This window comes from Arachis stenosperma, chromosome 1 (genome assembly GCF_014773155.1).
Source record: "Arachis stenosperma cultivar V10309 chromosome 1, arast.V10309.gnm1.PFL2, whole genome shotgun sequence".
NCBI classification, from domain to species: Eukaryota; Viridiplantae; Streptophyta; class Magnoliopsida; order Fabales; family Fabaceae; genus Arachis; species Arachis stenosperma.
In genome coordinates, this window is record NC_080377.1 from 62310590 (window position 1) to 62333710 (window position 23121).

General features: G+C 38.1%; 1 non-coding gene across 1 annotated transcript; it reads left to right on the forward strand.

Moving 5' to 3' along the window:
- Positions 1–22119: 22119 nt before the first annotated feature.
- LOC130953429 (small nucleolar RNA R71) lies at positions 22120–22227 on the forward strand. The gene has a single exon (XR_009075604.1). It is a non-coding gene; the product is annotated as a small nucleolar RNA R71 (small nucleolar RNA).
- The last annotated feature ends 894 nt before the right edge of the window (positions 22228–23121 follow it).

Genomic DNA, 23121 nt, shown 5'->3' on the forward strand with positions numbered 1-23121 from the left:
GCACCTTTTCGAAAAGGTGAGTTTTAACCAGCACCTGACAAGATAAGGTGAAGCATTCTCATGAGTGTTGTCACACTTATGTTGTTAATGCGTGGCACAAATTTTGGTGGCGTGGCAAAAAGTTCCTTACTTTATTACCAGGGAACTTGTTTATAGGTTTAGGGGAAATTATTTGTTCTACCACATATGCAGTTTATTTCGTAAACAATAAAAGCTTGTATTGGATATTGGGCCAATAAAAAATACAACACAAAATTTTTTTAAGAAGGCTATTGGGCCTTCTATTGTTAACAACCTATAATTAGTTGTTTTAGAAGGTCATATGCTACAAGTATCCAAGGCCTCATTCTGCAAGTATTTCAGAGCTGCATTTTTTTTAGTTCCATTAAATTAAACTTTGAGTGAGTTGTAAGTCTAGAACAAGATGGATGAAAGTTTTAAGAATTTCCTATTCTTCGTTGTGACCAAAGGACATCATCCTGGTGTTCTCACAAGCTGGGAAGAGGCCAATAAACTGGTCACTAACTTTACTTCCTGGAATTTGGATGCTTCAATAGCTACAAACAGGCATCTATGTACTTTAAGTCAAGAATTTCATCCATTTCTTCAGAGGAGGCTACCCGCGCTGAAATGAGTGGCAGCAATCGCGAAGCTCTTTCTGGAAATAAACCCTCCTTGTTATGTCGAGGTGTTCGTCATCGTCCGGTTGTTGTATGTAAGTAATAATTCCATGTTGCATTTTCCGAGTCCCTGTATCTATTAAATTTTTAAAATAAGGATGATATGTGCCCCTTTACAAAAATTTGTTGGTGGGTAGATTTTGTTATTTTTGGGATCAGATGCAAGGGTTTCCTGTTATTCCGATGGAGGAGCTCAACTTTGAGTTTGCCCTTGTGAACGACATGGAGGAGTAGCTTGTCAAGGTTTGCCACAGGGCTCAAATTTTGGGTCCCTATTTTTTCAAGCAGGAATGCTTTATGAAAGATGATGGCCCATTCTTTGGGTTCAACGTGGTGACTCCGGGTGACCCATTTGATGGTGAACTATTTGCTGAGACTTGATCCTAGTTGTCATAGAAGGTGTCACGAAAAAATTTATCGACATTACAAGCAACACCTTGCACTTCTTCGACATAATTTTTTAGAACACGACAACCCTCAATGTCCTCCCATGCCAAAGGATCATCATTGTCGGCACGCACATCTTCACCTTGCAAAAAGAATGAACGCTCGAAATGGTTCATTACTTCCTTATCCAAGCACACCTATATAGAACACCAAACTAGCTCTCAGTCCCAACCTTTTTTTAATTCACTACTTTAAATAGTATATCAATACTCAATCAATATTGAATTACATACATGCATAAAGTTCTTTTACAATGCGAAAACATCAAATAGCTTATCTTAAAAAAAATAAATTATGCAAGTTATACTGAAGAGATCAAATAAGTTCTTAAACTCATTTTACATTGTGAAAAGATCAAATATTTTCTTAAAAAGAATTATGCAAGTTACACTGAACAGACCAAATAAGTTTTTAACGTTATACTACTTTCAAAAAATACCAACAAAGCATTTTAATACAATTCTACTTTTAAAACCTACGCGCAAAGTATTATGATTTTTTCGTGCTTCAAAAAGAAACTTCTAAATTATAATTACACTCTGGAAAGATCTATTATAAATAATAAACAATAATACACTAATAAATAACAATATACTAATAAACAAACTACACTATATTTCAAAAGTGATGTCTTAGCATACTTACCATCAAATTGTAGTAGAAGCACAATGGAAAAAGACAGAGAAGTAACAAGTTTTCATCAACGCTCCAACAAAAACTCCATCCACGGAATGAAAAAAAATTAAAATGATCTCCTTAAGTCAACTGAAGTATGCAAGCATTGAAGAACATACCAATTACCAACGATGCAACCACTTTAGCCAGCATTAGGGTTTGAAGAACGGGTTTCAGGTTTACACGTGAAGCATTTCACAACTTTGCCTTCTTTTTTTCTTGGATAGGGTCGTCTACAATAGACTAGCCCAAACCTTAGATAATCGGTGTAAGACCCAAAATCTTTGAAAAGTCTTTTTATGAGTAAGTCTCAAATTATATAGTTATTTATAGCCTTAATTTCAGAAATTATTTTATTAAAGATAATTAAGGCGAGTTTTGATATATTGGATTTGAGATAAGTTATGATTATTATCCAATTTCACAATTATTGGATTATTTTCTATATTTAAAGTATAAAGTTGATAGTTGTGAAATAATAAGGATTTTCATATGGTTTGGATTAAATAATTAATATTTTAAAATATTAATACTGTTATTTTGGAAAATAAAAGAATTAAGTATATTATTTCTAATTACTTGATTTGGACACTTTATTGAAAATAATTTGTAAAGTTGAGGAACAAATAGTATTTTCAATACATAATTAGTTTTGGATTTAATTGAGTTTCAATCATTATATTATTCCATATTTTATGTGAAATTACCAATTTATCCTTAACCCTAATTTTCAAAATAAGGAAACCCTAACCCAGTAACCCGTTACCATGACCCGGTTCCCTTCCCACTCAACCAAGCAGCAGCAGCACATGATTTTCCTTTTTCCCTTTCCCCCCACACCCAGCTGCAGCCGAAATCCCATTTTTCCTAACGCAGCAGCAGCGTTTGTTTTCCATGAAAGAAAGAAATGAGAGATTTGGGAAGGGGAGGGGGAGGTCCGGAAGAAAGAAGGTAGGGGAGGCCTTGTCACCGTCGATCCACCGCCCAAGAACTCGCCGCCACCACTGCGCATTTCTGCTGCAGCCTAACTGTGTCGCCGCCGACCATGGAACTGTCGCCGATTTGTCGCATGAGGAGCCGCCGTCCTTGCTCGTCGTTCCCCTCGGAGTCGTCGCCGTCGAGGGCCAGCAGAGGGAGAGAGAGCGACGGTGAGCCAGGTTCACCACCGAGGAGAGGGGCTGTGTGGCACGTCACCGTCGCGACCCATTTCACGACCATCACGGCGAGGGCTCTGTGGCCGTCGTCCCAACGTCGCCGTTCGTGCCCTTGTCGCCGTCGTTGTTCCGCCCGGCGTCGCCAGTGTTGAGGTTAGCCACTCCACTACCACCGTCGAGCTTGGTTTGGGGCTGGTGCTTCTCGTGGAGGTTTGGAGGAAGGGAGGCAGAACCGCAGAGTGGAGGAGCCACTGTGGTCTGCCGTCGATCTACACGCCGCCTCCGCCGGAGTTGTTGCCGTCAGAAAATGGTTTAGGCCGCCGCAGGTGTCGCTGCCGGAGAGGAAGCTGCGCCTGTGTTTCTGGCCGCTGGGAGTGGTTATGTGGCTTCCGAGATCACTGCCGGAGCTTCGGGCTGAGCTTCTGCCACTTAAGACCCTGCTGCCATCGCCAGAAAAGTTTGCCGGTAAGGGTTTTAATTGTGGTTTCTGTCCTTTTTGAATTTCGAGAATACTATAGTCAATGCATGTTGGTTTCAGTTGTCGTGATCGGAATTTGTCGCCGTTGCCGCTTGAAGTGGCTGCTGGGTTGCCGCCGAACCGGCCCGGAGACCGCCGCTGTTTCGGTTCAGCCGTCCTTTCTTAGTTTCGGTAAGTAATTATGTTTCGAAAAGCCTCGCGTTAGTATTCGGTCGTGTTGGTTAATGAATATGAGTTTTGATAACGTGAGATCGAGTCCTGATTATTATATGTTGCGATTAGTGTTGCTATGGTTATTGCAAAAGTGGCTGGGAGCTGAGGTTTTGGTTCCCGTCAGTTTTGGTTTGAGGCGGAAAGGACTTGATGAGGCATTTGGGCTATGGTTTTGCATTTTGAGGTAGGGGCGCTTTCCAAAAACTATGTTTTGTGTATTGGAATTATTACATATGGATACTGATGTGAGATATTGTGTATTTGGTGACTGTATCTGCCTTATGTATTATTTGATTAACTCGAATGATTATGTATGTTGGTTTGGCTGAGTTGTTGTACGGCTTTGTGAAATGTAATGTTTTGAAGTTGATTCTTTAAAGATTTAAAATCTGAGTTTAAACCGTTGAGGATTGGTTTGAATTGAGTCAATTATTTCAATGATGTGAAAAGTCCAATGCACTTTTGAATTCGGCTTGGTTTATTTTAAATGACTTGGTTTTGGACAAATGATTTGTTATTGAACCGTTTCTTTAAAGCTTTGGAAATGAGTTAAATCGGTTGATATTGATTTGATTTTGAAATGGTTTCCTTGAGATACGCCACTGAGGCGACTGTTGGATTTAGTGCGATTTTGAATTGATTTTTGGGCTCTGGACTGTTGAAAAGGATTGAGGAACGGTTTAGTTGGGACCCGAACCAGGTGGCAAAGTCCAAGTTTTAGGGGAGATGCTGCCGAAATTTCTATAAAATCCGAGGCTTTATTTGAAATGTTATTTGGGAAACTTTGAGTTTAATGCCTTTCCTAATTACTTGGAGGATTGTGAATTTAGGACTTCTTTTATTATCTTTACTTAAAACAATTATGAAAGCGATGAAGCTACGCTTTGAAAGAATTATTAAAAAGAGAATCATAGTTTCTTCTTATTTTTCCAAGAAGCATAGTATGTTTTTGCGTACAAGTCATTCGAAAGAGAATTTTGCTTTGAGGCTGTTTTAAAAAGGTAAAACAGGTTTATGCTTTCTCTATTAAGCATAAAGATTTCCCTTTGGAAGAGTTTTCGTGATTTTGAAAAGGATTTGGATTTCGATTGATGAACCTTATTATTTTGACGTTTTAAATAAGCTTCAGAGTACCCTTTTGAACTCTAGTTTAACACAACAAAAATGATTCTCTTAGCAATTTAAAACGCTTCAGATTTAATTATGGAATTGAAGCCGGTTTTGTTTAAGTAAAGGAAATGGCTTTGAAAAGAGTAATTGATTACATGACTCGGATTGGCTTAGATCTTATTTTACTACTCAAATCAGGAAGCCAAGGTTTTTAATAAATTTAAAATAAATTTGGTGAAATGAGTTATGTTATTCTCCCCTAAAGACTTGGGACTCTGCCGAGAAACTTTTGTTAGAAAATCCCATTGTTGGATGGGTGATTTTGAATACTTTGAAATAAATCTTTAACTTTCCATGGTTTTGGAAGTTTTGGAAAGAGAATGCCGAGAGTGGCTTTGTTTTAAAAAAGGAACTCACTTTGAGTAAATTTGGCTTATGAGCCTGAGATGATTTCAGAAACGAGATTTCTAAAGCCAAGGCTGAAAAGAGTTGAAACTTGATTTCAAAGTGAAATGAATAGAGAAAATGATTTATGGCTTAAATGCCGATTTCATGAATTTGATGATTTTGAATATGGAAGTGTTGTTTTGTTGTGAGCCGGAATGGCTGTGTATGATTATGAATATTGGCTGGTTCTGGATTGAACCGTGAGCCGGAATGGTTTGAATGATATGAATATTGGCTGGTTCTGGATTGAACCGTGAGCCGGATGACTGAGATGGATGATGATCCATGATTGAGAATGAAAGCATTTATGCTGAGACATTGATAAGTTGTGATGTTGCACTTCCACTATCGGAGATAAGAGTTTCCCTGGGAGGAAGCAGTGGCTAGCCACCACGTGCTCCAGGTGGAGACTCGAAGCTCTTTTGACCCTATGTCGTCAGGGTGGCCGGGCACTGTGAAATTCCTGGATGAGCTCACCCCCATAAATATTCACCAGTGAAGGTGATGGATATGGATCATGATTATGATCAAGTTTATATTGAGTATAACTCGAGATGGGGAGACACGACAGAGGGACAGTCCAATAGTTAGCTGCCAGGACTTGTCGGGTTGGCTCTATAACCGACAGATGATATCATCAGCCACTAGGGACAGGCATGCATCATATGCATCTATGTGACATTGTTTGGGTGTGCATATTGTACTTGGTTTGCCTATGTGATTAACTGCTAATTGTTCTACTTGCAATAACTGTTTGTTTGTGTTTGCATCTTCCTACTTGTGTTTGCATTTGGAACTCTGTTGGATTGTGGTGGATTGGTTGTGGTTGGATTGTTTGGGCCTAGGGCCGTGGTTGAATGAGATGGACCGATGGTTGATTTCGATTTTGTGGTTCTGGTTTGGAATAAGATATGAAAGGTTATTTTGGTTCAGTATAGATAAACCTTTTTGAAAGGCTTTGATGTTTTGAGAATTGAACGGTTCCTCTTTCAGAAAAGATTTCCGACTTTATTTTTATTGAAAATCGTTGTTTTTGAAAAGAGGCATAAGACGGTTATTAATCATTGGTACGGTTTATCTTCACGTATCCTATTACAGTAATTCCCAAAAACCCTCTACTGAGAACCCTTTCGAGGATGATGTTCTCACCCCCTACATTTTTCCCCTTTCAGAATATGGGCGCTGAAGTCACAAAGAGTTTATTTAGTTGTTGTTGAAATGCTCTGAATTGCTTTAGCTTATTATTTATTGTACCCTCGCCTTTATTTCAATATATTTTGTAAGAGGGATAGGGATTGTATTGGTTAATGTTTGTAACATTATTTATATATATGTATGTATATATATATGGATGTACTCTTTATGAGTTTCTGTAAGTTGTATGGTATGTATGGATGTACGTTGTATAGCAAAAGTATTTTTGAGATGCTGTTTTGCGGTTTAAAGTTTTAAACAGGCTCATATTTTAGTATTAAATAGTAAAAGTGTCGTCGTAATGTCCGAGCCATCAGAGTCGCGTAGCCGGAAGCGTGAGCTTTGATAGTTAGGGTGTTACAATCGGAGCCCAACCCAATGAATAAACTCTTTCATAGGCCTATTTGTCCAAAAAAGGGCAAAATTGCAATTAATATTTTATTCTAGGCCGTTAAATAATATATCAATAGTTTAATGGTCATACTAAAATTCATCAAACAATAGGATACTTACACATATACCTGTGTCATAAGTGAGAGGTGAATGCTTCAACTTTTGCTGCCAGGTGCATGCTAAACCTCACCTTTCGAAAATGTCAAAACCCTCCATTGCAACAAAAAAAATATCATTTTCACAAATAAAACCCAACCCAAACACATAATAAAAATTAACATTCAGCTTAGCCATACATAATTAAGAAATGTAGGGCCAACACCTTAATCAAACCCCTGCTTTGTGTCAGATATTGTCAGTGTATTAGACAACAACAATAACACGCGTCTAACTTTACAATCCTCCACCTTATTCCATCATCTGCTTAAAAATAATGTCTTTAGCATCGTAGCATTACCCCTTTCCAATAGTTCATGATTGTGAACATTCGAAAAATGGCTCACATGGCATCTGCCTATTACTCCTAGAAACTTGACTTGGAATTGTGTTTTGCACCCAATTCTCATTTCAATCTTTGGTTCCTTTTTTCTGTTTAGCAAAGTATACCACTTCTCTAATTGGTATCTTTACCGAAAATATATAAACCTCTGTATGTAGGTCTCGTCATTTGAGTTCTTTCAAATTTTGTCTTTCCTTGCACTTAACTTTGACACTTTGCAAATCTGTTGTAAAATTTAAAAATAATGGATAAAGTTCCAAAGTGAAACTTGTCACTTCAACCTCACCAATACTTAAAAGTTCAAGTTATAACAAATCCTCAACTGAGTCCAATCCATATGCATCATCATATTCATAATCTGCCAATTCTTCAAATGCCTCTTCATCTTCTAACTCATCACCCAACTATTCTTCCGGCTTTAGCAAGAACTGTTGCTCTTCTAAATATGACACATCCCTTGGATACTTCTCATCATAAAAAATAGCTTCTTCATGCTCATACTCGTATTTATCCATTACTTCGTCCTCTGCCATAAATGACAATTGCAAATAAACAATCTGAACGTAAAGGATAGCACAATAAAATTAAAGTCTAAGTAATAAGTAGTATAAAGCAAATGCCTTTAGGGTAAAGCGCAAAAAAAGTAGATTTGTAAATGAAGACATCAAAAAAATACTAGATTATGTATAAATTTTGCATGATAAATTAAACACTTCACAATAATCATCAAGTACAAATTCTTAACAAAGCTTAATAATAAATTCTTAATAGACTACATAACAATATGTTTATAGCCAAAAACTATTTATCAAATGCCTAAACTTGACTTTGAAAAAGGTAACGTGTCTCAAAGAAAATAAAAAGTAAATTTACATGTTTGTTTTAAAAAAAAAAATTTACAACGTGAAGTTTAAAAAGTAAACAAATGAAAAGTTGAGAAAAGAAAGAAAAGGAATGAGAGTGGTGTTCCTTCCCCAGAAATCAAATTTTTTTCTCCTAGTAAATTGATCTTACTTTTTTGGTTTGGCCAATTATGCTAATTTAATAAACTACACTAATAGTTTGGATCATGATCATCTTCAATATTTAAATCTTCTTGCTTGGTTAGTTTGAAAAAAAAAGTTGAAAAAAAATTACAAAACACAATATTTCATAAATTTAAACTGGCATTTCTTTGTATCTAAAAATATAAAATTTCTCAATAAAAGAAAAAAAATACTTAATTTGAACAATTTTGGGCCTATTCAATTATCAAATTAACAATTTAGTAATCATAAATAAATATCATCAGACTAGCTAGCTTCAATAATAATTAGGTTATATGCCGACCAAGAAGCATTTTAAGTTTCAATTTTTATGTATATACTAGGAGGCCGAAATCCAAAAACACAAATATGACAATATAATAACCATAAATCAATAATTAACACCCTACCACAAAGCTTTACCCTTAAGTTGTAAATCAGAGGTGGTGAAGTATTACGACTTCTAAAATAAAAATATGTATATAAATATAGTTGAAAGAAATTATAACTAGGAGCCCTGAAAAAAAAAAAAACTAAACAAAATCGTAACAGGAATCGTATCGCACTCATCTGGATAAGTGTATAAGGATAAATAAGATTGAAAAGAAAAAAGTAATATACATATAGGGATCAGAGTTCCAAAGACACAATTATCAAGCTCCAGACTCGACCTGTGAAGCTAGGACCGGCCAGAGTGTAGTATCCTCAAAAGACTAGATAATACACCTCTTCTCTAACTAAACCTCTAAGAGGGATAAAATACAATATATACTGTGGAGAATATATGTACATTTATACATAGCCCAAGTTTAAAACATAACAATCCAAAATGAAATCTTCGCTTGCACAGAGGATCTCCAAACGCTCAACGAGGTGCCTCTCGAATTGCATATGAAAAACAGCAGAATATGTACGGAATGAGAACCGAGGTGTTCTCAGTATGGTTAAGGTGCCAACATAGATAATATATAAGGTCTTAGAAAAGTTAGAGGCATTCTTAGAACTCCGAAACTCAAAATCAAACTTAAAGTTCATACTAAGCCAAAATTTCGGTAATCTATCTAAGGGATTCTAGTTCCAATCTCAGTATTCATTTTTTGTTTCCTTCACATCTCCTAACCACCATATATAGAACAATCCTTATCACACCTCCACCACATGAGAGATCTCTCAGAATACATACACATACAAAACAGATAAAGAAAGAACAAGTTTAGATAGCATTTACAACAAACAGATCAGATAGCAGTTAACCACAGATAGGCAATTAGGCAAGCTAAAACAAAGGCAAACTCATACAAAACATACAAGTAGATATGATGAATGCCTAATTCTACTAGCTGTGAGCTCACGTGTCGGTTAAACTTCCAAAACCCGACATATCCGATAGCTAACCCATATATGATCTACAGGCTGCGCATCGCCAGGAGAATCATAAATGAAGGGCAGTGTCTTTCAACCTTCTCCTAGAGGTATCACAAAGGAGTGTGTCTTTCCATATCGAAGGAGTGTGCCTTTCCACCTTGCAACCAAAGAAAGATATGGGAAAAAACAATAGAAGGAGAATATCTTTCCACCTTTCCCACATCCATACCACGACAAAAGAGAAAATCCTTCATCCTCAACTTGCCAAAATTGTGAGCAGAACGAAACCACCATCTTCACTGCGGGCAGGATAAAACCTCTGTCCTTGCCTGGTTCAGGAACTAACACAATTTTTGAGGTAACACGCAAGTGAGATCACATCCAGACCTTGCCCTTTCAGCCATTCCAGCCATACTCAATCATCGCCAATCACAACATTCACATCTCAATTTAGTATTTCGTAAACTCATTACCCACAGGCTTTTATCAATATTCATCATCTCAAGTCCACAATCTCACCTAAAATGTCAATCTAATCCGATCCATAAGTTCTCACTCATTTCCAAGCCTAAAAACAAGTTATCGGGCCTTAAATAAGGGTTACAGAAGTTTAAACACTTGTCGAGATGCCCAAATAGTTAAAAATAGGGTTTTAGTATGAAAATAAGACATCGTGCACACGCATCAATGCTGTGCATACGCACGCACTAGACAAACTTCCGAGCCTGTGCATACGCACCATAGTTTACGTACGCACAACTTGTAAAATTTCCAAGGTGTGCGTGCGCACACCTCTCGTGCATACACATGAGTCTTAAGACATGCTTTGGTCTGTGCATGGGCACACATACTAGAATTTTTAGTTTTTCAGCAACTTCTATAAAATTCTGGTTTTTAGACCTAAACTTCAAGCGTGCATAACTTTTTTGTTAGAAACTATTTTTCATCCATTCTTCGAATGTTATAAACTTTACCGTCTCAATTTTTATTCAAAACATGTTTTACAAAGTTTGGGGGTCCATAACCTAAGTAACGGCCCGCCAAAATCGGTCAAAAAATAAATTTTTACCCAAAACACAAAATATCTAGTTTTACTAAAATCCTCAAACCAAATTCCAAATTTGTGATACCAAGTCAATACCAAATACTCCCATACATTATCACACACTATTAAATCACTTCTTAATCATCTAATACCTAATCCACTATACCTCTTATATAAATCACTCTTATTCTTCTTTCTCAACAATATTCACATTGTGCACATCAAACTTCACTAAAACTCAATAATTATCATCAATCATCATCACAACTCAATAATCACCATTCCAAACACAAACCACACCAATCTCAATTCATCATACTTATTCGGACTTATCAGTGAAGGCCTCTGGCCCATATATCACAAATACTCATCATTACATATCACATCATCAACAATCATCATTGAACTCAATCATACAATACATATCTAGACATTTAACAACTTCACAATCATTCCAACACATACCTTATTCAATTCATAACATTCAAGCCTATCTTATGGCAACTAGCCTAAATTTTCACGCTATATTATATATTAACTACGAGAAACCAAAACTATACCTTGGCCTATTTCTCTCCAAGCCTGAAACACCTCAAAATCTCTCCTCTTCTTAAGTTTCTAAACCTCCATGTCCTCAGCAATGAGTTTTCAGCTTCCAAGGCTCAAATTCAAGCATCTAAATCCACTAATTTGACTCCAATTCACATTAACTCAATCTAATATCATTCAATTTCATCATAAACAATACAAGGGTTCACTATTTCAATAATTCACATGGGATTAGAAGTTTCTTACCTTATCCATTGGTTACATGGACAAAAACCCAATGCTAGCTTATACTAGAGCACTTCTAATCATCAAAATTACCAAATCTCTCAATATTCAAAACCAAAATTGTAGAATTGAAGGGAGATGAGAAATGGGTATAAAATTCAGAATTTCTTACCACTTTGTTCTATTAGAATCGAATAGGATTTTGAGACAAACACGTGGCCACAAACGGCTTGTCAATCAGAGCTCTAAATTGAAAGTTACAGAAGATTGAAGTTGGAGGTAATTTGGAGGTTAGGTTTTCTTCTTTACTCTCTCCTCCCCCTTTTGCAGCGTGTTTCATGAGTTATGAAGGGAAGAGTGGTTGTTTACAATCTTATATATGCTAAGCCTTAGGCCCAAAATGGGCCCAATTCAACCGATTTAGCTCGTTGGCCCAATTTTAGGGCAAAACCTTTAAAATTAGTGTTAGAATTCATATTTTAAATATCTTCACTCTTCTAACTTATCAAAATTAATTTCCAAATTTCTTTGAATAATAATTAATTTATTGGTTAATTATTTATTAATTACCCGAGGTTTACATCCTACCCACCTAATTAGGAATTTTATTCCCAAAATTCAGTTACTAAATGAAAAACAGACGAGTGTGGCCCTTCCTACTTTGATTTCCTAGTCTGCGATCCTCGATCGACCTTTGAAACAATCTTATATACCAAAGCTCCTCTTTTCTAATGAGAAACTCTTCTAGTTCACATTCGATGGGGTCCAAGGATTACACTAGGAGTTTCAGGCTCAGCTTTTAGGTTCAACCACAAAGGTCCTTCTAGCTTCATCTCGATATCTACGTTCAAATTTTGGAATCTGAAGGCTACACACTTTTCACTATATTGATGCTCCAACCTGCTTCCGCTGCATCACTCTGATCATTTGTCATTACGAACTTAATCATTCACCCATTCAACAAGAAACCTGCTTGAATCTTTTTATCACACTAATTAAACGTCATCAACCTTTACTTTAGCTGCACGAGTTCTAATGTCCTTAGTTGTCTCCATCACTGTTCCAAGTTTATTTGTTCCATTGTTTCAGTAGTAGCTTGCATAGTAGTAGCCATATTTTCCAGAGCAGACATATACTCAACCGTATCACCTCACTTGCGTGCATGAGATGCCCTTTTAGTCTTGTCCACACTGAATAATCGATATTAAGGTCTCTTAATATCTCAAATCTAGTGCTTTGAATTTTCAAAAGTATGCTCATGAGCATTTATGCTATATATGTCAAGCAGACATCCTAAATAGCATGTACACATACCCACAGTATGCTCAGAAGCATAGTCAATCCATTCTCCAAACTCTACAGAAACGAACTGCTCTGATACCATAATGTAATACTCAACCACATAGAGCTTTACGCTTAAGTCATAAACATAGGATGGTGAGGTATTATGACCTCTAAAATAAAAATACGTATATAAATATAGTTGAAAGAAATTATAACTAGGAGTCTTGAAAAGGAAACTAAACAAAATCGTAATAGGAATCCCATCGCACTCGTCTGGATAAGCGTATAAGGATAAATAAGATCGAAAAGAAAAGAGTAATATACATTTGGGGATCAGAGTTTCAAATACACAAGTATCAAGCTCTAGACTTGACCTACGAAGTTAGGGCCAACTAGAGTGTACATATATATAGTATAACCTAAAAGACTAGATGATACACCTATTTCTCCAAGTCAACCTCTAATATATACTGTGGATAATATATATACATGTATACATACCTAAGTTTAAAACATAACAACCCAAAATGAAATCTTTGCTTGCACAGAGGATCTCCAGACGCTCAACAAGGTATCTCTCAAACTGCATCTGAAAAACAGCATAAAATGTATGAAATGAGAAGGGGGGTTCTCATTATGGTTAAGGTAGATAATATATAAGGTCTCGAGAAAGTCAGAGGCATTCCTAGAACTCTGATACTCAGAATCAAACTTAAAGTTCATACTAAGCCGAAATTTCAGTAATCTATCTAAGGGATTTTAGTTCTAATCTAAGTATTCATTTTTCGTTTCCTTCATATCTCCTAACCACCATGTATAGAACAACCATCATCACATTTCTACCATCTCAAAATACAGACACATACAAAACAGACAAAGAAAGCACAGGTATAAATACAGTTACAGCAAACAAATCAGATAGCAGTTAACCACGAATAAGCAATTAGACAAGGCAAAATAAAGGGAAACTCATGCAAAACATACAAATGCATATAATGAATACCTAATCCTACTGGCCGTGAGCTCACGTGTCAATTAAACTATCAGAACCTGACACATCCAATACCTAACCCGGATATGGTCTCTAGGCTGTACATCCCCAAGAGAATCATAAACGAAGGAGAGTGTCTTTCCACCTTCTCTTGGAGGTATCATGAAGGAGTGTGACTTTTCACATCGAAAGAGTGTGCCTTTCCACCTTGCAACTAGAAAAAGATATTGGAAAAAACAATACGAAGGAGAGTGCCTTTCCACCTTCGCCACATCTATACCACGACAAAAGAGGGAATCTTTCATCTCATCATCAACTTGCCAAACTCGTGAGTGAGATGAAACCACCATCCTCACCGCGGGCGGAATAAAATCTCCATCCCTACAACGACGCCGCATCCACAAACAAGCGATGTGGAACGTCTGTCCTTACCTGATGTAGGTGCTAACACAATTTTCGATGTAACACGCAAGCGGGATCACACCCAGACTTTGCCATCTAAGCCAATCCAGCCATACTCAGTCATCGCTAATCTCAACATTCAAGTCTTATCTCAATTTAGTATTCCGTAAACTTATTACTCACAGGCTTTCATCAATATTCATCAGCTTAAGTCCACAATCTCTCCCAAAATATCAGTCTAATCCAATCCATAAGTTCTCACTTATTTTCAAGCCTAAAAATAAGTTATTAGACCTTAAACAAAGATTAAGAAAGTTTACAAGCTTGTCAGTAAGGCAAAAAATTTAAAATTATGGTTTTAGTGTAAAAACAGGGCATCGTGCGTATGCATCACTGCTGTGCATATGCACGCACCAGACGAACTTTTCAGCATGTGCATACGCACCATAGTGTGCGTATACCCCTCGTGAGTACGCACGAGGCTTAAGACATGCTCTGGTCTGTGTGTACACATAATAGTGTGCGTGGGCACAAATACCAGAATTTCTTGTTTTTCAACAACTTCTGCAAAATTCTGGTTTTTAGACCTAAACTTCAAACGCGTATAACTTTTTTGTTAAAAATTATTCTTTGTCGGTTCTTCGAATGTTATAAACTTCACGGACCCAATTTTATCCAAAACAAGTTTCACAAAGTTTGGGCATCTAGAACCCATGTTATGGCTCGCCAAAGTTGGTCAAAAAATCAGTTTTATCCAAAACACAAAATCTCTAGTTTTACCAAAATTCTCAAACCAAATTCCAAATTTGCGATACCAAGTCAATACTAAACACTCCCATATATTATCACATACTATTCAATCACTTCTCAATCATCCAATACCTAATGCACCATGCCTCTTACATAAATCACTCTTATCCTTTTTTTCTCAATAATACTCACATTGTACACATCAAACATCACCAAAACTCAATAATCATCATCAATCATCATTACAACTCAATAATCACCATTCCAAATACAAACCACACCAATCTCAATCATCATACTTACCTGTACTTACTGGTCATAGGCTCTGGCCCAAATCTCACAAAAACTCATCACCACATATCACATCATCAATAATCATCATCGAATTTAATCATACAACATATATCTACACATTTAAAAATTTCACAATCATTCTGATGAGCGGATAATTTATACGCTTTTTGGCATTGTTTTTAGGTAGTTTTTAGTAAGTTCAAGCTACTTTTAGGGATGTTTTCATTAGTTTTTATGTTAAATTCACATTTCTGGACTTTACTATGAGTTTGTGTGTTTTTCTGTGATTTCAGGTAATTTCTGGCTGAAATTGAGGGACTTGAGCAAAACTCTGAAAAAGGCTGACAAAAAGGACTGCTGATGCTGTTGGAATCTGACCTCCCTGCACTCAAAATGGATTTTCTGGAGCTACAGAACTCCAAATGGCGCGCTCTCAACGGCGTTGGAAATTAGACATCCAGAGCTTTCCAGCAATATATAATAGTTCATACTTTATTCGGAATTTGACGACGTATTTTGGCGTTGAACGCCAAGTACATGCTGTTGTCTGGAGTTAAACGCCAGAAAAACGTCATGATCCGGAGTTGAACGCCCAAAACACGTCATAACTCGGAGTTCAAATCCAATAAAAGCCTCAGCTCGTGGATAGATCAAGCTCAGCCCAAACATACACCAAGTGGGCCCCGGAAGTGGATTTATGCATCATTTACTTACTCATGTAAACCCTAGGAGCTAGTTTATTATAAATAGAACTTTTTACTATCATATTATCATCCTGGATTGTATTTTGAATCCTGTGATCACGTTTTGGGGGCTGGCCTTTCGGCCATGCCTGAACCTTTCACTTATGTATTTTCAACAGTGGAGTTTCTGCACACCATAGATTAAGGGTGTGGAGCTCTGCTGTACCTCAAGTTTTAATGCAATTACTATTATTTTCCATCCAAATCATCTTCATTCTTATTCCAAGATATACGTTGCACTTCACTTTGATGAATGTGATGATCCGTGACACTCATCATCATTCTCACCTATGAACGCGCGTGATTGACAACCACTTCCGTTCTACCTTAGGCCGGGCGCATATCTCTTAGATTCCCCAACAGAATCTTCGTGGTATAAGCTAGATGGATGGCGGCATTCATGAGGATCCGGAAAGTCTAACCTTGTCTGTGGTATTCTGGTGCGCGAAATTGTGAACAATACTTTTCACAACTCTCATAATCCCCGGTAATGAACCCCAAAAACTTGGTGTTCAATGCCATGGCATAAACACAACTTCGCACAACTAACCAGCAAGTGCACTGGGTCGTCCAAGTAATAAACCTTACGCGAGTAAGGGTCGATCCCACGGAGATTGTTGGTATGAAGCAAGCTATGGTCACCTTGTAAATCTTAGTCAGGCAGACTCAAATGGGTATAGTGATATACGAATAAAACATAAAGATAAAGATAGAGATACTTATGTAATTCATTGGTAGGAACTTCAGATAAGCGTATGAAGATGCCTTCCCTTCCGTCTCTCTGCTTTCCTACTGTCTTCATCCAATCCATCTTACTCCTTTCCATGGCAAGCTTATGCAAGGGTTTCACCGTTGTCAGTGGCTACCTCCCATCCTCTCAGTGGAAATGTTCAACGCACCCTGTCACGGCACGGCTATCCATCTGTCAGTTCTCGATCAGGCCGGAATAGAATCCAGTGATTCTTTTGCGTCTGTCACTAACGCCCCGCCTTCAGGAGTTTGAAGCACGTCACAGTCATTCAATCATTGAATCCTACTCAGAATACCACAGACAAGGTTAGACCTTCCGGATTCTCTTGAATGCCGCCATCAGTTCTTGCCTATACCACGAAGACTCTGATCTCACAGAATGGCTGGCTCGGTTGTCAGGAGAGCACTCGTTTGTCAGGCGATCAACCATGCATCGTGTATCAGGAATCCAAGAGATATTCACCCAATCTAAGGTAGAACGGAGGTGGTTGTCAGTCACACGTTCATAGGTGAGAATGATGATGAGTGTCACGGATCATCACATTCATCAAGTTGAAGAACAAGTGATATCTTGGACAAAGAACAAGCGGAATTGAATAGAAGAACAATAGTAATTGCATTAATACTCGAGGTACAGCAGAGCTCCACACCTTAATCTATGGTGTGTAGAAACTCCACCGTTGAAAATACATAAGAACAAGGTCTAGGCATGGCCGTGAGGCCAGCCTCCCAAAGAGGGTTCAATCATAAAAACATGATCAAAAGATGTCGAATACAATAGTAAAAGGTCCTACTTATAGAAAACTAGTAGCCTAAGGTTTACAAAGATGAGTAAATGACATAAAAATCCACTTCCGGGCCCACTTGGTGTGTGCTTGGGCTGAGCATTGAAGAATTTTCGTGTAGAGACTCTTCTTGGAGTTAAACGCCAGCTTTTATGCCAGTTTGGGCGTTTAACTCCCATTTTGGTGCCAGTTCCGGCGTTTAACGCTGGAATTTCTGAAGGTGACTTTGAACGCCAGTTTGGGCTATCAAATCTTGGGCAAAGTATGGACTATCATATATTGCTGGAAAGCCCAGGATGTCTACTTTCCAACGCCGTTGAGAGCGCGCCAATTGGGCTTCTGTAGCTCCAGAAAATCCACTTTGAGTGCAGGGAGGTCAGAATCCAACAGCATCTGCAGTCCTTTTCAGTCTCTGAATAAGATTTTTGCTCAGGTCCCTCAATTTCAGCCAGAAAATACCTGAAATCACAGAAAAACACACAAACTCATAGTAAAGTCCAGAAAAGTGAATTTTAACTGAAAACTAATAAAAATATACTAAAAACTAAACCAAATATACTAAAAACATACTAAAAACAATGCCAAAAAGCGTACAAATTATCCGCTCATCACAACACCAAACTTAAATTGTTGCTTGTCTTCAAGCAACTAAAAATCAAATATGATAAAAAGAAGAGATTATGCAATGAACTCCAAAAACATCCATGAAGATCAGTATTAATTAGATGAGCGGGGCTTTTAGCTTTTTGCCTCTGAACAGTTTTGGCATCTCAATTTATCCTTTGAAATTCAGAATGATTGGCTTCTTTAGGAACTCAGAATCCAGATAGTGTTATTGATTCTCCTAGTTAAGTATGATGATTCTTGAACACAGCTACTTTATGAGTCTTGGCCGTGGCCCAAAGCACTCTGTCTTCTAGTATTACCACCGGATACATACATGCCACAGACACATAATTGGGTGAACCTTTTCAGATTGTGACTCAGCTTTGCTAGAGTCCCCAATTAGAGGTGTCCAGGGTTCTTAAGCACACTCTTTTTGCCTTGGATCACAACTTTATTTCTTTCTTTTTCTTTCTGTTTCTCTTTCTTTCTTTTTTTTTCGTTTTTTTTGTATTCACTGCTTTTTCTTGCTTCAAGAATCATTTTTATGATTTTTCAGATCCTCAGTAACATGTCTCCATTTTCATCATTCTTTCAAGAGCCAACATTCATGAACCACAAATTCAAAAGACATATGCACTGTTTAAGCATGCATTCAGAAAACAAAAATATTGCCACCACATCAAAATAATCAAACTGTTATAAAATTCAAAATTCATGCAATTCTTTCTTTTTTTCAATTAAGAACATTTTTCATTTAAGAAAGGTGATGGATTCATAGGACATTCATAACTTTAAGGCATAGACACTAAGACACTTATGATCATAAGACACAAACATGGACAAACATAAGCATTAATTTTCGAAAAACAGGAAAGTAAAGAACAAGGAAATTAAAGAACGGGTCCACCTTAGTGATGGCGGCTCTTTCTTCCTCTTGAAGATCCTATGGAGTGCTTGAGCTCTTCAATATCTCTTCCTTGTCTTTGTTGCTCCTCTCTCATGATTCTTTGATCTTCTCTAATTTCATGGAGGAGGATGGAATGTTCTTGGTGCTCCACCCTTAGTTGTCCCATATTGGAACTCAATTCTCCTTGGTGCTCCGAACCATAGTAAGCCAATTCTTTGGATCCGGGTTCACACTTTGATCATGGTTCTTGGTGATCCATGTATTGGCATAGAACTCTTGAACCATTAAGATTCCGACTTGTTGAATGGGGTTGGTAAGAACTTCCCAACCTCTTCTTCGGATCTCATGTCGGATCTCCGGATATTCACCCTTTTTGAGTGAAAAAGGGACCTCGGGGATCACCTTCTTCAAGGCCACAACTTCATAGAAGTGGTCTTGATGCACCCTTGAGATGAATCTTTCCATCTCCCATGACTCGGAGGTGGAAGCTTTTGCCTTCCCTTTCCTCTTTCTAGAGATTTCTCCGGCCTTGGATGCCATAAATGGTTATGGAAAAATGAAAAAGCAACGCTTTTACCACACCAAACTTAAAAGGTTTGCTCGTCCTCGAGCAAAAGAAGAAAGAAGAGAGTAGAAGAAGAAGAAATGAAGAAGAAGGGAATGGCTTTTGTGTTCGGCCAAAGAGGGGGAGAAGTGGTGTTTAGGTTGTGTGAAAATGAAGGGGTGAAGAAGGGTATATATAGGGGAGGGGGAAGGGTAAGGTTCGGTCAAGTGAGGGTGGGTTTGGGAGGGAAAGTGGTTTGAATTTGAATGGTGAGGTAGGTGGGGTTTTATGAAGGATGGATGTGAGTGGTGAAGAGAAAGATGAGATTTGATAGGTGAAGGGTTTTTGGGGAAGAGGTGTTGAGGTGATTGGTGAATGGGTGAAGAAGAGAGAGAGTGGTGGGGTTGGTGGTGATCCTGTGGGGTCCACAGATCCTGTGGTGTCAAGGAAAAGTCATCCCTGCACCAAATGGCGTGCAAAATTACGTTTTGAGCCAATTCTGGCGTTAAACGCCGGGCTGGTGCCCATTTCTGGCGTTTAACGCCAGGTTCTTGCCCTTTTCTGGCGTTTAACGCCAGTCTGGTGTCCCTTTCTGGCGTTAAACGCCCAGAATGGTGCCAGACTGGGCGTTAAATGCCCACCTGCTAGCCTTACTGGCGTTTAAACGCCAGTAAGTTCTTCCTCCAGGGTGTGCTATTTTTCTTCCTGTTTTTCATTCTGTTTTTGCTTTTTCAATTGATTTTGTGACTTCTCATGATCATCAACCTACAAAAAACATAAAATAACAAAAGAAAATAGATAAAATATAACATTGGGTTGCCTCCCAACAAGCGCTTCTTTAATGTCAGTAGCTTGACAGATGGCTCTCATGGAGCCTCACAAATGATCAGAGCAATGTGGGAACCTCCCAACACCAAACTTAGAGTTTGAATGTGGGGGTTCAACACCAAACTTAGAGTTTGGTTGTGGCCTCCCAACACCAAACTTAGAGTTGACTGTGGGGGCTCTGTTTGACTCTGATTTGAGAGAAGTTCTTCATGCTTCCTCTCCATGGTGACAGAGGGATATCCTTGAGCCTTAAACACAAAGGATTCTTCATTCACTTGAATGATCAGTTCACCTCTATCAACATCAATCACAGCCTTTGCTGTGGCTAGGAAGGGTCTGCCAAGGATGATGGTTTCATCCATGCACTTCCCAGTCTCTAGGACTATGAAATCAGCAGGGATGTAATGGTTTTCAATCTTCACCAAAACATCCTCTACAAGTCCATGAGCTTGTTTTCTTGAGTTGTCTGCCATCTCTAATGAGATTCTTGCAGCTTGCACCTCAAAGATCCCTAGCTTCTCCATTACAGAGAGAGGCATGAGGTTTACACTTGACCCTAAGTCACACAGAGCCTTCTTGAAGGTCATGGTGCCTATGGTACAAGGTATTAAAAACTTCCCAGGATCTTGTCTCTTTTGAGGTAATTTCTGCCTAGACAAGTCATCCAGTTCTTTGGTGAGCAAAGGAGGTTCATTCTCCCAAGTCTCATTTCCAAATAACTTGTCATTTAGCTTCATGATTGCTCCAAGGTATTTAGCAACTTGCTCTTCAGTGACATACTCATCCTCTTCAGAGGAAGAATACTCATCAGAGCTCATGAAAGGCAGAAGTAAGTCCAATGGAATCTCTATGGTCTCATTTTGAGCCTCAGATTCCCATGGTTCCTCATTAGGGAACTTATTGGAGGTTAGTGCACGCCCATTGAGGTCTTCCTCAGTGGCGTTCACTTCCTCTCCTTCCTCTCCAAATTCGGCCATGTTGATGGCTTTGCACTCTCCTTTTGGATTTTCTTCTGTATTGCTTGGGAGAGTACTAGGAGGGAGTTCAGTAACTTTCTTGCTCAGCTGTCCCACTTGTGCCTCCAAATTCCTAATGGAGGACCTTGTTTCAGTCATGAAACTTTGAGTGGTTTTGATTAGATCAGAGAGCATGGTTGCTAAGTCAGAGTGGTTCTGCTTAGAATTCTCTGTCTGTTGCTGAGAAGATGATGGAAAAGGCTTGCCATTGCTAAACCTGTTTCTTCCACCATTATTGTTGTTGAAACCTTGTTGAGGTCTCTGTTGATCCTTCCATGAGAAATTTGGATGATTTCTCCATGAAGAATTATAGGTGTTTCCATAGGGTTCTCCTAGGTAATTCACCTCTTCCATTGAAGGGTTCTCAGGATCATAGGCTTCTTCTTCAGATGAAGCATCCTTAGTACTGCTTGGTGCATTTTGCATTCCAGACAGACTTTGAGAAATCAAATTGACTTGTTGAGTCAATATCTTGTTCTGAGCCAGAATGGCATTCAGAGTATCAATCTCAAGAACTCCTTTCTTCTGATTTGTCCCATTGTTCACAGGATTCCTTTCAGAAGTGTACATAAATTGGTTATTTGCAACCATTTCAATTAGCTCTTGAGCTTCTGCAGGCATCTTCTTCAAATGAAGAGATCCTCCAGCAGAGCTATCCAAAGACATCTTGGACAGTTCAGAGAGACCATCATAGAAAATACCTATGATGCTCCATTCAGAAAGCATGTCAGAAGGACATTTTCTGATCAATTATTTGTATCTTTCCCAAGCTTCATAGAGGGATTCTCCATCCTTCTGTCTGAAGGTTTGGACCTCCACTCTAAGCTTACTCAATTTTTGAGGTGGAAAGAACTTTGCCAAGAAGGCATTGACTAGCTTTTCCCATGAGTCCAGGCTTTCTTTAGGTTGTGAGTCCAACCATATCCTAGCTCTGTCTCTTACAGCAAAAGGGAATAGCATAAGTCTGTAGACCTCAGGGTCAACCCCATTAGTCTTGACAGTGTCACAGATTTGCAAGAATTCAGCTAAGAACTGATGGGGATCTTCCAATGGAAGTCCATGGAACTTGCAATTCTGTTGCATTAGAGAAACTAATTGAGGCTTAAGCTCAAAGTTGTTTGCTCCAATGGCAGGGATAGAGATGCTTCTCCCATAGAAGTCGGGAGTAGGTGCAGTAAAGTCACCCAGCACCTTCCTTGCATTGTTTGCATTGTTGTTGTTTTCGGCTGCCATGGGTTCTTCTTTTTTGAAGATTTCTGTTAGGTCCTCTACAGAGAGTTGTGCTTTAGCTTCTCTTAGCTTTTGCTTCAAGGTCTTTTCAGGTTCAGGGTCAGCTTCAACAAGAATGCTTTTGTCTTTGTTCCTGCTCATATGAAAGAGAAGAGAACAAAAAAGTGTGGAATCCTCTATGTCACAGTATAGAGATTCCTTGAGGTGTCAGAAGAACAGAATAATAGAAGAAGGAGGTAGAAGAATTCGAACTTAGTGAGGTAGAGTTCGAATTGTGCATTGAGAGGAGTGGTACTCCATAAATAGAAGGATGTGAGAAGAGAGGAAGAAATTTTCGAAAATTAATTAAAAAGATTTTAAAAACATTTTGAAAAACTTTAATTTGATTTTCGAAAACCAAGAGTGAGAAAAAGATCAAGTAATTTTTTTGAAATTAGTAATTAAAAAGATATGATTGAGAATTGTTTTGAAAAAGATGTGATTAAAAAGATT